Raw genomic sequence first — 14,723 nt, forward strand, 5'->3', positions numbered from 1 at the left:
CACCATGACCCTAAAAATGAAATATGGGCTAATGTATGTTAAAAGAATAGTGCAAGTCACTGGGGAGTTCTGCGACCAAACAGAGACATGAGGCCTAAAGTCAAATTCCCTTAGGTCATGGAACTCTGAGGGGGGTTGCAATTCCTTTTTACATACAGCAGTGGGTATTCTACCCCTTATAATACAAGGCCACATACTGTCAACCCCTTCAATACCTGGTCTCTGCTAAATCTTATATAACAGATCCTCCAGTTGTTAATACATCATTGTAGAATCGGTTTGGATAAAAAAAAACAATATGCAGCTGCTAATATGTTGCAGAAAAATAGTTTAAGCAGTTTAATAAAATGCATCGAAAAAAAGGTTTTATGTTCTAAAATAAGAAATAATGTGCAGATTATTAAACTCATGTGGTTGACTCCAGAAGTGCACAAAATAAACATACTACCCTTATTCCTTATCAATTATTGAGTCTAAAGTGTCGCAGGAAGCTATTTCTCAGAAAAGGAATCTGAAAGCTAGTAACAGGTTTAATGCCGTGCAGCAGAGGCAGCTGGAATTCTGCTGCTCTGTGAGGGCTCAAGCAGCAGGTATTCCGACATCACAACTCAACTGTCGAAAATTGAAAATAGTGATGGCATTGCCTCATCACGGGACAGTAATTATGTCACAACTAGCTTGCAATAACAAGATTATGTACACGCTTTTACAAGGGCATTGCAGGATGCCTTAGATCATGAAGCGACTCATGAAAACATGCATTAAATGCAATCATAGAAGGCAGTTTAATCATAAGAATGATGTCAAGATCCTTGATTTACAAATTCACAGTTCTGTTTTTTTAAACACTTATTTGTATTGAATTTCGATTTTAAAAACCTACACTTTAATGCATATAAAATGGGCTGAAAATGGATTTTCTGTATCTGAGTGGCATAAATGAGAGGTACAGTATGTCCTTTTATGTGATCATTGCAACATATTATTTGTTTAATTTTAATGTGCTATAGTTTATAGGAACTTTTCACATGAAACATATCAAAAGTGCATTAACTTGATATCTGTACTTCGGTGTGACGATTTGGTGGTTCGCAAACGAAATATGGATACTGGCCCAAACTCAACAATCTTCGGGCCCAGAGTGAAGGCATTTTCCAGCAATGCAGAGCCAACTTTGCATGGCATTTACACTTGAGCTAACTGTTCCCTGGTGAATGAAAATGCATTGGAACACTACATATCTGCATTAGGGTTATTTCTGACCCAATGAAAATGCTGTGCAAAATGTCAATAAGGCCTGTAGTGCTTGAGCACATTGTCACTTTAATTTCACAAGTTTTTTATCCCATTAAACCTTTTGACATTCTTACTTTGTATTATAAATCTCTATATTCTTTTTTTACACATAAGAAATTAGCAAGTACATGGATCAAGAAAAAGAGTCATCTTTTAAATGTAGTAATGTTGGTATATGAACTCATAACCTGGTTGCGTAACAATGGATAGAGTTTGCCTGTTCTCAAATATTTGTCAACATAAGCGAGACACTAAGGAGATGAACTTGCCCTCAGAGTGCATGACATCATTTAGCTGAGACCGAAAACAAGAAAGCGACCTTTGTTATTTAGGATCAACATGTCAAATCCAACCTGGGCTGAGGCAGCCCTTTATCCTTCCGAGGTCGATGAATTGAATAGGATCACACTGGATAATAATAGCACTTGGTGTCATGGTGCTTAGAACTTGAAGTCATCTAACATGAAGCATTCTATAAAAACTTGATATACCCTCCCCCTTTCCTCGATACTTGTGGGACACCTTTGGGAACAGGGACAGGATCATGGGAGGGCTTGCACATACATTGGATGCCCCACCCCTTTTTGGAGCCTCTCATGCCAGGGTTCAAAATTGCCAGGAGCTGGGAGCTCCTTAGCTCCAGCTTGTATCCTAGGAGATTCTGGCAAGCTTGAGGCCAAGAGGTAGCAGTAGATACCTTTGACCCCCAAGGCCAACTGGTGCCAGGCAAACATGTCTACTGGATATTAACTCTGTGTGTTGGATTGTGTTTAAAAGAGCATAAGCACACATTTATATTAGTACACATTTATGAGACACATAAAGGGCACCAGGTCATAAATAATGGATGCATCGCATGTGGAAGCGAGATTTGCAGCACGCTTTGTGTTACCATATGCTAGCTCCTAGGGCCCCAGTGGTAGCTCCTGGTACTGATGGGCAGCTATTGGCTCCTTCTCAGTCCTTCTCCCCTCAGTCCTTCTCTCTGCATGGGTCCGGACTGAAGCATGCATAGCTGCACTGTTCACCATCTCAAAATGACATTTTTTTTCATGCCTGGGAACGTCTGGGTTTATGCTCCAGAATGGTGGGTTTAAGCGCTGTCTTAACTGCAGCAGCTACATATTAATGGTGACGTGCCTACTTTGCTTGGGGTGCAATGGCATGGGCCATGTCTGAGACTTCTCTGTGGCATGTTCCCGCTTTACAAGTTGTATCTTGCACAAGAAATTAAGAGGCTGGAAGCGTGATTTTCACTCCTTTCTACCGATGCATCTGTGGGTATTCTTTCAAGGTAAGTCCTTTATTTTCTAAGGCACCATGTCTAGGGGACACTATGTGTCCCACAGAGAGTAGGAGCACTCTCTTCCCTCCCCTAGGCCTTGTGGCATCTCACACCGGTCAGACATCTAACACCCCCTTGGGGGGCTTCTAGTGGCTCGCAGCTCTGTGTTACAGAATCCACGAATGAGGCTCAGGGATTGAGTCAAGTGTAGCTCCTCACAATTAATCAGTCGAGGGAGACAGCGAGAGAAGCATCAAGAATGAATCAAGAGGATCATTCAAATAAGCCAGTCTTCCATCGGTGCTTAAAGCGATCAAGAGAGAGACAGCCCCTGAGGTCTGAAGGTAAGGCATGCCAGCACTTAGTTGCTGCATAATGAAATGCGCCCTGGCTGACCAAGGCCAGTTTGGAACTTGGCACGTGCAGGAGATGAGAATTGTTTGACCTCAAAGCCCTTCGGACAGGCTGCCAAACAGCCTGTTTGAGAGATAAGATGTGCTTTGACCAAAAAGGCATTTGTATGTAAGAGAGTAGACAGAACCTGATCCTTGCTTCAACCAGCAGCCAATGCAGCACTCTTCTGGACTCAGATATGTGATCTCTCTTGCCAAAGCCGTCTACAGCATGAACAGTAGAGTTTTGGACCGGCTGCAGCTTCGTTATCTCTCTTTTCCCAATACCCTGCAGCATGATGGCACAGTAGTACAATTCAGCCCCAATAAGTTTTCGGAAGCTCCCAGGTGCTGATGGCCCTGCCCCCCAGCCCCCACCATCGGGAGACCACCGCTGATTCCCGACACCATCACGGATCCAAGGTGAGCTCTGGGTGCTTAATTCAAGCATAGCGAGATCGCGCGCAAACATTTGAATTGTCTTCACTAAAATTGATCTTCGGCTTTCAGCAATGTGTTTCGAGCAGCGACTATCCACTGTACCAGGACAAAAAGGATTTACTTTGTGCCGCACGCCTGTCCCTGCCTGGAGGCAGCCCAATTTGCACAGTGTATTATGGTTTGCCTAACCATTCCATGATGGACACCTGCACCGTGTGCACCAGAGTGCCCGGGGCCTTTGTTTCTGCTGTTGCCCCTGATTGGCTGGGGTTCAGGTCTTCTTGGCTTATCAGAGAGCCAGCAGGCTTGGCCGGCCCTCCTCCCAAGGCCCACTCCTAAGGCTGATGCCTGCTCCCTGTCTGCTGTCTGAACGCATCTGGGTGTAACTCTGTACCTAGGTATACCCCCCATTGTATGTATGTGCATGTGTGCCTGTACTCTGTACCTAGCTGCCCCCTCCTTTTTGTATGTGCCTGTGTGCCTGTACTCTATACCTAGCTGCCCCCTATTTTGTATGTATGTGCCTGTGTGCCAGTACTCTGTACCTAGCTGCCCCCCTTTTTGTATGTGCCTGTGTGCCTGTACTCTGTACCTAGCTGCCCCCCTTTTTATATGTGCCTGTGTGCCTGTACTCTGTACCTAGCTGCCCCCCTTTTGTATGTATGTGCCTGTGTGCCTGTACTCTGTACCTAGCTGCTCCCCCACTTTTGTAGGTATGTGCCTGTACTCTGTACCTAGCTGCCCCCCTTTTTGTATGTGCCTTTGTGCCTGTACTCTGTATCTAGCTGCCTCCCCTTTTTGTATGTGCCTGTGTGCCTGTACTCTGTACCTAGCAGCCCCCCCTTTTGTATGTATGTGCCTGTGTGCCTGAACTCTGTACCTAGCTGAACCCCCTGTTGTATGTATGTGCCTGTGTGCCTGAACTCTGTATCTAGCTGTCCCCACTGTGCCCACTGGTCTTCGCTGCATCTCTGTGTCGCAGCCGCCTTGCAACATGGGTTGAGGTTCCTCGAATGTGCCCACTTGATTTGACTTTCTGCAGCTCTGTGTCACAGGCACCCTGCAACATGGGGTGAGGCTCCTCGAATGGGCCCACTTGATTTGACTTTCCTCATCTTTGTGTCATAGTCGCCCTGCAACATGGGGTGAGGCTCCTCAAATATGCCCACTTGATTTGACTTTCTGCATCTGTGTCGCAGGCACCCTGCAACATGGAGTTAGGCTCCTCACATGTTCCCACTTGATTTGACTTTCTGCATCTTTATGTCACAGCTGCCCTGCAACATGGGGCTAGGCTCCACAAATGTGCCCACCTGGACCCTACTGCACCCTGTGACCTAGCCTTCCTGCAACATGGGGCTAGGCTACTCTATTGTGCCCACCTTCACTCTATTGCACTCTTGTTATGTAATTACCTTTTGTTTGTTCCTGCCTGTAACCTAATACCAGTAACTACATTTACTTCATTGCACTTTATGATGTAACTACTTCTTGCTCATTCTGTCCTGTAACTATAAGCACTGTAACCAATTTCTTAAGCATAAGTACCTACATATCTTCGGGTTTGGTGCGTTATATAAATAAGTTAATAAATGGCTCTGGCAATAGACACACAGTTGTTATGTGTCAAAAAGGTGTTATTTGGCTGAGCAACTTGATGGAATAAGAAGATGAGGCTACTAGGTTGTTCACGTGGGCCTTCATCTTCCTTTCTTGATCAAACACCATGCCCAAGGTTCTGACTTTCGGTAGAGTTGCAATGGAACATCTTGCTATGAGAAATTCCCATACTTGGGGTCAACCTACTGAGCCGAGCGGCTGTGCCCACAGTCATCAGCTGTTTTCATGTCGATGAGTGACAAGCCATTGTCAGCCATCCATTTTTTCACTCATTTGGCGAGAACTGTACTTTGTCTGCTTAATAAAAAACACATTCCCAGCCGAGGAGAACCTTCTCGATCATATCTGGAAAAAGTCATATACTTGGGCAAGAAGGACAGTTTAGGGCAGTCCTTCGGTCAGGAGTGACCCTAACGAAGTGCGTAACAATGATCACATGGTTCCAGCACTGGCCTCCGTGTATCACCTTAAGAGTTTTATGAACATAGACTTTCCCAGGAAGGTCCAATAACCTGGCATTGTTTTTGGCACTGTTTCGGTCAAGAAGTTGCTGCCCCTTGCCTATTTTCGGTTCCATGTCTTTACTCCAGTGTTTTCAATGTATGATGCTTTAATCAACCCATGAACATGTAGACTGTATCATGGTGTAAGCAATATCTCCACTATTTAATTCTCGTGAGGGATATGTGTCATGTGGTAAAGTTTACGCAGCGTGCTCACAGCGCGCCAGAGGAGCTGTTTAATCGATCCCTTAGCACGGCCCATCCTAAAGGCCTTGCTCAACCTCACAATCTCATTCCTATTATCATAGTGGGCAGGGCCCCTATCCACACACGATGAAATGACGCACTGCTGAAAGAACAAATGATACATTGCTACACAGTTAGGAAATTCAGCACCTCAACGCTAGAGGCAGTGCTACTCCTTTTAACTCAGAAATGGGAAGCCCTTTTCTGAGGTTCCCAGAAATCCACTAATACTTTCCCCCTGCAAGTCAAAACACTTTCCCAAACACGGGTAAAGCATTAGTATGTGATTAGCGTTGTTTCTGAGGTATCGATTAAATGTTTTAAAAATATGTGCACTTAAAAAGAAAGCAGATATTACTTGATGCAAGCATATTTTGACGACACCATTAGTTATGAAGGGATTAGTAGCCATCAGCAACAATGCTTGCTTAACAACCTTGAGCGACCACATGCAAGAGGATACAACGTATTGATTTTATACATATTTCAGTACGTGTGGATTTTTAGGCGAGTGCTGTCAGTGTCCTATTTCGTTAATTTCATGTTACTCTGTCAGAGGGAGCTTGCGGCGTATTGTGCTGCTGCGGAATATGGCTTGTCAGGCATTTAGGTTGCGAAGAAACGGATCTTCACATGTAGGACTTATGTTAAGGTATGCTACCACATTGTGTTGTAGATTGGCTTTTAGCATGTGCCAAAGAGGCGGGGTTGTGGGAGGGGTAATGGTGTCGAGGTAGACGCAGCAGAGCAAAGGCTGATGCTTGATTGTGTTGAGTGTTGTTGCTCAGCCACATGGCGCCGATTCCCACAGTGTTTGTCATAGATGGGTGCACTTCCTGTATGTCATGTGTTATTCGATGTTGAAGTTCTGCAGGCTAGAGCGGTGCCTGTGTGCAGGTAAGTGTCGGAGCAGCTTAGGGATGTGGCAGGCATTGGTGGCGGATGCCGGGCAATGTAATTAGCGGGTGATTTGTGTTATGCACGCTGTGGCAAGAAGAGAAAGCAGATGGTGGGTGATATTGTAGGTTTGGGTGGGCGTTGGTTGTGACAATGGAACGAGGCATAGCTGTTGAACAGCAAATAAAATGTCATACCTTACCTAACACGGTATCGCTCCGAACAGTAGTCTTGGGCCAGTGTTCGGGAACACACCATAGAGCAATGGATATCATGATTGGATGACTGGAGCATAGCATAGCAACTTGAATCAACGTATGGGTCACAGCGTGCCATAATTTACTCCTTCTCTTCTTCTACTTCTTGTTAGGGTGACTCCAGAAACTCAGAGCCGTCAATTTCCATCTAATTGGATGATGTTCGCCATCTCCTACATATTGTGGTTTAGTGTTCTCAGGGCATCATGTCACCACAATGTAACAGGATAAAAAAGCTACGTGGGCCATTATGATATTTACTATTGTAGGCCGTCGCTGGTTGAGTTATTTTATCTCTACAAATAATATAACATGGTGCTCAAGGCTCTTGCCTCCCTGTCAAGCTGGGAAGTGCAGTAGCACGGTTTACAGCAATACAGCCTCAGTGCAGCAGTAAGGGTTTGGTGGTATTGAAGCTAATTTGCAGTGAGGAAAGTCAAGCCTCATAGTGAAGCGCAGCTGACCCTGTGCCTCACTGGATCTGTCCCTACACAAAACAAAGGCCCATATACTTTCACAAGGCCAGCCCTGGGGACCTTTCCAAAAAGACAAGCAGTGCCTACATATGTGGCGACCACATGCAGCGGTTATCAGCTGGAGGGCTGCCTATACTACTTGCAGGCAGCAGTCGTAGGTGTGACATTGGCTCCTCTGACAAATGGTGCATCACAGGACCAAGACATTTTGAGCGCATCACGGGCATACTGATGGAGCTTCACTGGCCCGCTTTCCAAGAATGCATCATTTTCAAGAGAACCTGGATCACCCACAAAACAGTCACAAGCAAAACAACTCCCTACCGGGCTGAGACGCACACCATCTTTGGAGGCCAAAACTCCAGCGGCAGCCAGAACACTTCCACACTGGAAGCAAAGTACTGCATAGCGGGTGGAAACTAGGAAGCAGGCCTTTTTCTGCTATGCACCTTGTCCCTGAAACAAGTAACCAAAGCCGGACAGACTTCCCCCTTCCATCCTACACATGAGAATGGTCCTAAAGACCCTACTATCATACGAACAGTTCACAAATCACTAATCTTTCCATTAAACCCTGCCTTTCTTCTACCCCTCTCCTCTGCTCCCCCTAGAAATTCCAATAACCTCTGCAACTCCTCCCATGAACTCTAGCCCCACTGGGTGATTCCCTCATGTTCAGCACTCTGGTGCTTCCCACCTGGGCTGCAATGTATAAGTCCCTTACGTGCATACATACCCTGCGGTTTGGCTCAGCTAAGAAGCAGGAGAGTGGGATACCCTGCGGTTTGGCTCAGCTAAGAAGCAGGAGAGTGGGATACCCTGCGGTTTGGCTCAGCTAAGAAGCAGGAGGGCGGGCAGTGTTTGCCTTCCCTTGAAACCAGTTGGCACATGATGAGCGGGTCTATGAGCACATTGAACGGGTGTATGAAAGATGGGCATATATGAAGCCAAAGAACCCAAATGGTCTGTGTCGCGTGAAGCTACACTCGCAAAAGTGTGTGAAGCAGATTTGGATCTTGAGCCTGTAGAATTCAACTTAAAATACCTCCACTCTTCTATGCAGGACAGCAAAGGCTGGACAAAAGAACTCACCGGGTGGATGCCTGCTAGCTAGAGGGAATGCACATTGAAAAAAAAAAGAAGGCAACGCAGCGTGGGGGGGGGTTGGATTTGCGTCCTTAGGGCTCACAGTGTAACTTCTAAACAAGGACCAGTCTTGTGTAGCGTAGAATTGGTTGGCTAAGAAAATCATGTTAAAATATAGTGGAGCAATGGACATCGCCATGAAAGGAAAGCCTGAAATTCCAAATTGTATGTGTTGATGTATGTGTACCACAACAACCCGTGTGTCCAACCTAACTTGTTTAATTCAACTTCATCAAATGAAAATAGAATCTTCTTGCTATTAAGATACAGCAGCCCACCAAGGAGAGTAATCCTAAAAAGCAGTAATCCAGAGGAAGCACACACCTGTAGATGTGCCCGCAATGAAGAGAACCATTCTTCCAAGTGTGACTAGTGTGCTGCTTGTATCTCTAAGTAAGAAAGAACGTGACTTCCGGCAGTCAGAGCATGAGCGGAAATAAGAAGCTGCCTCTCTGTCGGTTACTCCCAGCACTGGACTGGTCCTCAAAAGAGCCTGAAGAAGAGAGATAATCAGCAGAAGACACCTTGTGATGCAAGACCGACCCCGGCACGGTTAATGTCAATAACTTGACATGGACTAAAATACTGATTATGTCATTAGCAATTGGCAAACGAATAAAAGAGGAAGATATGTATTACTCTACCCTGAATAATGTGTCATTCGTGGCCATATTAGTTGTTTTAAGCACTGTGGAAGGTTTTATTTCAACCTCGTTTTGATGTTAGTAGTAATGATTATAGGACTGCACTACGGCCTATGTGGCCTTTGTCTTCTGAAGACAGATCCACTTTCCAGTGTCAGTGGTAAATGCCTTACCCTTCCTGAGCCAACCTGGGAAGCCTGACACTGTGTATGTACACGCACATGCACACGCACACACACTGCACTACACTTACATAACAGCTTTATTAGATCTCCTTCTTTGTACCTTCCCACCATGTCTCCTGACCACCTCCCACATTTTCCTTATTACACTGTCAACTCCTGACGCTGTTATGACCCACAGAAGCTTTCCAGTCTAAGGATCAGTGAGTGCCCTGTGGTTTGAAGTGGGGATTTCAGATGTATCTAGTTCAAACAGGCCTGCATACTCCAGTTACATGCTAGAGCTTGTCTCTTGCCCATCACACACCCACACAGAAACTATAGGCACTACCCATAGACGTACCAATAAACTGCCACTCCACTAACCCACCTCTAGCAATAAGCGAACGACAATGCAACGCACAATTCAGCCTGCACGTAGGCAAGCGTGTGCGAAGACTCCCCCATCTTTCTGCTTCTCCTAATTGCCTTCATTGTTATGGGTGTTGCCTTGAGTAGGCTTCTCCTGCTATTCCTTTCTTCTCTACCCTTCCAACTCCTTCTGTTCCCTATTCATCCACGTCTGAAAATCTCTAAGTGGGGTGTGCGGTGGAGAGATACAACATTGTTGGGTAAGCTACGGTGCTGGGAAACCCCTAAAGTGGTAACTGCACAGTGTACATGACTATTTACAGTAAAACCTGCATCATGAACAAAAGATCAGTATCGTAAAAGTGCTATATGAAGCCTGAATTAGTGATGTAGTTATGGTGGCATGTAGTGACCAGGCATGGAGGTAAAGCTGCTGCTGTGGAATAAGTATGCAACTGTATAGATTGAGGTCCAACAAAAAGCTGGAGTAGTAGTCAAAATGACTATGCACAAGGGAGATGAGAGTGTTGGTGGATTGGCAGGGAAGAAGGGGAGAGACTTACCTTATGTTTAGCAACTTGAGTCTAGATGATTTAGCAGTGGAGAAAATGAATTGGTGAAGTTTGAGATCACCATCAAAGAGGACACCTAAGGTTGAGCTGCTTTAGGCGATTGTATGAGGAGGTTGGGGGAAGGGTATGAGAGAGAGTGGATGAGTAGAGAAACACCAACGGGAAGATAGAAACTGGTGTATTGGTGGGGCTCAGCATTAGACCCTGTGCATGGTCACGGTGGAAAGGGGAATAACGTATGGATATCATCAAGAATAGGTGGAGGCAAAAGCCAAACTCAAAGTGGACCTTGCCAAAGAAATATGGGCCGCGGTTAATGAATAAAGGGCCTATAACACAGCCCTGGGAGACTCTAAGAGATAGTGAATCATTCATCAGAGAGGAAGGAAGCAATCCAGACGAGGGCAGTATCTTGGACGCCAGGGAGAGAGGATTACAAGGGGAAAATGGTGGTCTAGAGTGTCGAAGGCCAGAGAGAGGTCAAGGTCATGAAGGATTAGGATAAAGGAGAGTGTGGAGTAACGGGCATTGGTGATAAAGTTAGAGGTGCGAGTGACAGCTGCAAAATCTGTATTGGAAGAGATTGCAGAGGTTATTGGCCTCAAGGTATCTGGTGATCTGATGAAATATTATTCATTTGAGGACTTTGGAGAACTAGGGGTGGGGGGAGATTGTATGCCGGTTGGCTGGGCTTTTAGAGTCCACAGAGGGAGTTTCGAGGATGGGTAGGCCTGTTGCTAGCAGTTTTAATGCAAGAGGGGAAAATGCCTGATGCAAGAGACAGTTTAAAGTGGAATATGCAGTAGGAGCAGGTAGACAGTGACAGTGCCTTGATTGTTTAAAGTGTAAAGAGGTTGATGGGGGAACCCGGATTGGTTAGCTTTTAGCAAAGCCATTGCTGATTCAGCAGGTGCTGTGGGGGATAAGAAGACAAAAATGGAAAGGAATAGAGAATAGAAGTGAGCCAGAGAGCAGAAAAAGTGGTACAAAGTGGGAAAGGGTGAAGTTGGTTATGGGGTCTCAGAACTTAGGTGAGTAGTAGAGGATGAAGCTGTTAGCTGACGAAGAGGAGGGGAGAGAGTGGGTACAAGGGTGGCAGATCCCAGGCCAAAATCTAGTGAGTTTTCAGGTGTGGGAGCAGCCCGAGGAGACCATTTTGGGGAAGTAGTTGGAGTTAGGGTCTCTCTAGGCAGTAGAAAGGGCAGAGAGAGCAGCCTTATAGGAGGTCAGTAGCGAAAGGGGATATGTCTTTGCACCAATGCCATTGATTGAGTTACATGCTGTGCTTGAGGTGGTGAATCTCAGGGAGTGTTGGTAAAAGGGAGAATGAGGGCAGAGGTAAAGACAAGGACCAGCTTCTCGGTAAAAGAGGTCTGGGGTGGAGAGAGAGCGAGGAGTGGAGGCCTGACTTTGGTTAGGTACAGGGCCTTGGCATCAGGACTGAGCTTACATTTGGATAGCAGAGAGTTAGAGGTGGGAGAGAATGAATGGGTGATCATGACGTTGAGTTGTATGATGATGTGGTCAGATGCAACAGGATTAGTGGTCACAACAATGCTCACATTCATGGGTCAAATGGTTCACAGAGTACCTGTGAAATTCCTAGCAACAATTATGAGTCGCAAAGCATCCTTATACATTATAGGAAGCGACCTGTCCTTTGGTAAAAAAAAACAAACATGTCATGAAGGTGTGAGGAAAAATTGAATAAGGCATGATCATATAAGTAGCCCCCTGTTACCCTGCCATTGTGTGACAGTATATTCTGTTTGTTATTACGCCGTGTTTAAACCACTATCCTGCATAAAGGTAGATGGTACACTGCACTGGGCATGTCATCCTAAAAACAGTGCTTCACACACCACCTAAGAATGCTCGCCTTCACTGTTCATGCTTCTGACACTTATCCATTTTGGCATAGCTAAGTGTGTTCCCTGCACTCGCTCTTTACTGAAAGGCGGCTTTAGTTGACGGATGTTGTCATATTACTAGACCTCTCGCCTGGCTCGAGGTGAGTGTGGAGTATTAGCGGGTATGTTCACCTAGAAGAAATGCCTTGCACTGTGCTGCTTTTACTGATAGCACTAACAAGCACTGCTGAGGGCAGCTGGTATCGAAAGACTGGACAATGATGGTTTGTCTCGCTTAGCAATTGAAGTTGCATGGTGTGACCTCGCCAGGCGGAGACCTCCCCCCTTCCATTGGCAATTAATTTCTGTGAGTATAAGAGATCTGGACCCAGGAGGGCGGGGGATTCACTTGCACCAAAGTCTTGTGTTGCCATTGGTCGTTTGTTTGCTTACTGCTTAACTAATAAAGTGTTCATCATTCCACTGGAATCGTGAGTGGTCGTTATTTTCCACTACAGATGGATCAAATGTTCATGTGTTTAAGTGTCTAGCGTCACCTTGGAAACACTGGATGACAAATGGCATTTCGGATGACATTTCATTCCACCTTCTGTTCGTTACTTAATGGCAGTAATATACGGAATGGACGGGATATGCTAGAGAAATTAGTGGATTACATTTAGTATTCATTTTTTCTATGATCTATGATGTTAATAGCGCACTGCCAGCAATGACAGTTTTTGAACGCTATTTTCTTTCAACTTTAACTGTTGTTAAATACATGAAAGCCAAACATTCAATGTTGACATCCTAAGTGGCAACGTTAAAAAAAATTGGAGGGCCCCCTGATAACCCTCTGGTGGATCAAAGTCTGGGAGATCCTGGTGGCCGAAAAAGTCACAGCGGCAAAGGAATTAACATTACACCACTTTACGGTCTGTTGGGCCCCGGTGCCTGGACGTTCATAGCCAGTTTCCAGCATTAACCTTCCAACCACAGCTGGTGAAACGCTTCCTCAGACCATCGCAAACATTGGAAGGCCCAAAGACAGGGGGACCAGGGGAGAGATCAGGGGAGAGGGTGGGATTGCTTTAAACTAGTTATTGTATCGTAATTACTTGCCTTCGACAAAATAAATAAAAAACATTTTAAAAATAAATGTTTCTGAGCGCAAGATCTCAGCCCCTGCGCTTTCAGACATTTCTGTTCCAAAAGTGGAAATGCATTGTCGAAATACACCAGCTTTGGTTCTACTTTCCATAATCATTTGTAGTTTATCTCTGGCAATATGTAAATGCCTCTTTTAAAACTGTTAGGAAGACAATTGTAACTTAGCCTTACTCTGCAAATTGTATGTATTATAATGTGGCAACCAGTGTATCTATATGGTTGCGCAGATCTGTATGAATTCTAGTTCATTTCAAATTGTGTATATGTATATTGTGATATGCTTATTGTTATTCCCTTTGTAAATGGGGTAAGACGAATAAAGTGTTTACTACTACTCTTTTATGAATCAGCATCATCAAAATACACTGAAAATATGATGGAATACCTAGCATAAGATATCACAGGCCTTGCACATATATAGAGTATGCCCCCACGTTTAACAAGCATTTTGTGCAAGCGTGTATCATGGGCAGCTTTGCCCTGAATGCAGCTGTGTGACCTATAGCAAAGGCTGCCATACAAACAGACATCCAATTACAGAGAGATTGACTGAGCCAATCAGCGGAGCTTGTGAAATGTGTTGCTGGATGTATTAGTGTCGACAACCATATTACCCACTGCTCACAGGGCCTCTAGCTGGAATTATTAATGCCCAAGTCATGGAAGCATTTTCTGATCATGTGTATTTTGCTCATTGCCTACAGGCCCGGGCTCTGCTGTATTTCCTTTGCAATGTGTACTCAGCTATGTCTTTCCTTCATCCGTTTGGAAAGGAAGTATATAAATGGTGATTCTGGCATCCCTAGAAAATGAAAGAGAACATGGTCCTATTTCCATGGTAGAACTATACAAATTGCGAATATTCATATATGTTTTCTCAAGGATGCCTAAGTCCTTTCTTAGTTCTGATTCAAAAACCTAAATTCATAACCTACTTTTACAAGTCCTTATCGCTCTGTGAGCCACCCGAGTCAACAAAGTAAAGTCTCGGAATGGAAGCCCACCGTAAAGTTCCAATGCCTAATCATAACAAGTATTTTAGCCTCCTGGCTACCCTCAACTAATAACACAACATTTCCAAGGATTTGGCCCATAGCAAAGCGTCACAAACCTAGTCTTCAAACGTCCATCCGTAGACTTGCACAACAGAACGGAAGCACTCCTCTGGAGAACAGTTACCCACAATGTAATCTCTTCTTCGTGTGTCTTTGCTTTCACCTTGCGTCTCAAGGCCTCTCTCGGGTGTCATGCTTCACGTTGTTCTGGCAGTCGAGCTTTGCCTTAACCATGCAACACTCACTCATGAGCTTTCCAAGCCCTTGGCTTTCTTGGGGTTTTACAGCAGGTCTACCCTAGACATTAGGTGTTTCAGGATTTACAACAGGTCCCTCCTGG

General features: G+C 45.1%; 1 protein-coding gene across 3 annotated transcripts in view; it reads right to left on the minus strand.

The window, feature by feature from the left end:
• The window catches only part of LOC138467967 (synaptosomal-associated protein 25), a 292,224-nt gene that overhangs the window by 93,557 nt on the left and 183,944 nt on the right, over positions 1-14,723 (minus strand). The gene's annotated exons all lie outside the window — the stretch shown is intronic.

The sequence above is a fragment of the Ambystoma mexicanum genome, chromosome 4q (assembly GCF_040938575.1).
Source record: "Ambystoma mexicanum isolate Mex_15411 chromosome 4q, UKY_AmexF1_1, whole genome shotgun sequence".
NCBI classification, from domain to species: Eukaryota; Metazoa; Chordata; class Amphibia; order Caudata; family Ambystomatidae; genus Ambystoma; species Ambystoma mexicanum.